We start from the raw sequence: 1,506 nt of genomic DNA on the forward strand, positions 1-1,506 counted from the left end.
AGAGACAGAGAGACAGAGAGAGAGAAGACAGACAGAGACAGAGAAACAGAACGAGACAAATAAATGGAAATGAAGATGCAGACAGAGGCAGACAGAGACAGAAATTGATTCAGAGACAGATACAGAGACAGGCAGAAAGAAATGACAATAGAAACAGACACAGGAGAGGAAGAAAGAGACAGAGAGATAGAGACAGATAAAGAGAGAAGAAAGAGATGGGCAGAAAGACAATAAATAGATGCATAGGATGGCAAATGGTGAAGGCGATAAAGGACAATGAACTCTAGTTAAATCAGGGTTTCTTAGCTTTTGTGTGTGTGTGTGTGGGGGGGGTATCCTGACTTTTTCAATAGTTTGTTGAAGCCTATAGAGTCCTTTTCAGAATACTGTTTTTTTCTTAAGCTACAAATTCATAATTGACTGTCATTAAATTTAGCTTAGAGGTTGATGATGATGATCTTTGTCTGTCTCTCTTTTTCTAATACATAGACACATAAACACAGTTACATACATTTTTCCCCACCCCAGATCATAGACTTCCCTAACCCTGAAACCTGTTTTCAGGCATTCAGGTTAAGAACCCTTGCTCTACTGCATGAGTCCCTGAATAGTCCCCCTATATGAGCTATCTTTGACTCTACTCTTCCTCACCCTTAACATCTAATTGGTTAGCAAGGCCTGTTGACTCCACCTCTCCCATGTTATTGGCCTTCTGCTTAGTATGATAAAGTCCATATCCCTAGTACAAGTCTACCCTAAAAACCAAGCTGGACAATTATTTTTATCTTCCATTAAATCTTCCTATCTGTTCTCTCCGTGTCTCTGATTTTTCCTTCATATTGCTGCTATGATAATCTATTTTTGTGAATAAATTTGCCCATTTCACTTCTTAGGTCAATTTTTTTTCTATGGTTTCTTGTTTCCTTTGTGTGATATTCAAGATTTTACATGACCAGGTGCCATCCCCTTATGCCCACATGCATACTCTTATCTCCAGGTCAACCGAACTCCCCCATCTGACCTCTTCCATGATTGTGCCTTTGCATATGATGTATCCTTTTATTGGACTTCTTGACTTCCTACTTATCCTTTAAAGACAAATCAAATACCACCTGCTCCAGTTAGTTTTCATAATTCCTCCGCATACCCAAGTCAAAGATGATGCCCTAAAGAGAGACATTAAGGAAACACAATGCCTTAGGAGTGAATCTAATTTTTATCATTTCAAATCTAATATCAGGCTGAGGGATAGATTTGGGAGAAGCTTCAGTGAATAGGATTTTTGATATAACTCATATGATGCCATGTGTTGGGAATATTTCAGTACCCTTAAATATGAACATAATGCATTGTAAGTGAATAAAAAAGATATGTGTATATATACATGTATAAGTATATGTATATATATACATACATACATACACATGCATATGTGTGTATATATCTATATACCTCTATTTATCTATCTATCTATCTATCTATCTATCTATCTATCTATCTATCTAT

The sequence above is a fragment of the Petaurus breviceps genome, unplaced genomic scaffold (genome assembly GCF_028583685.1).
Source record: "Petaurus breviceps papuanus isolate PSGF00001 unplaced genomic scaffold, PetGlider_PUasm1.0 226, whole genome shotgun sequence".
NCBI classification, from domain to species: domain Eukaryota; kingdom Metazoa; phylum Chordata; class Mammalia; order Diprotodontia; family Petauridae; genus Petaurus; species Petaurus breviceps.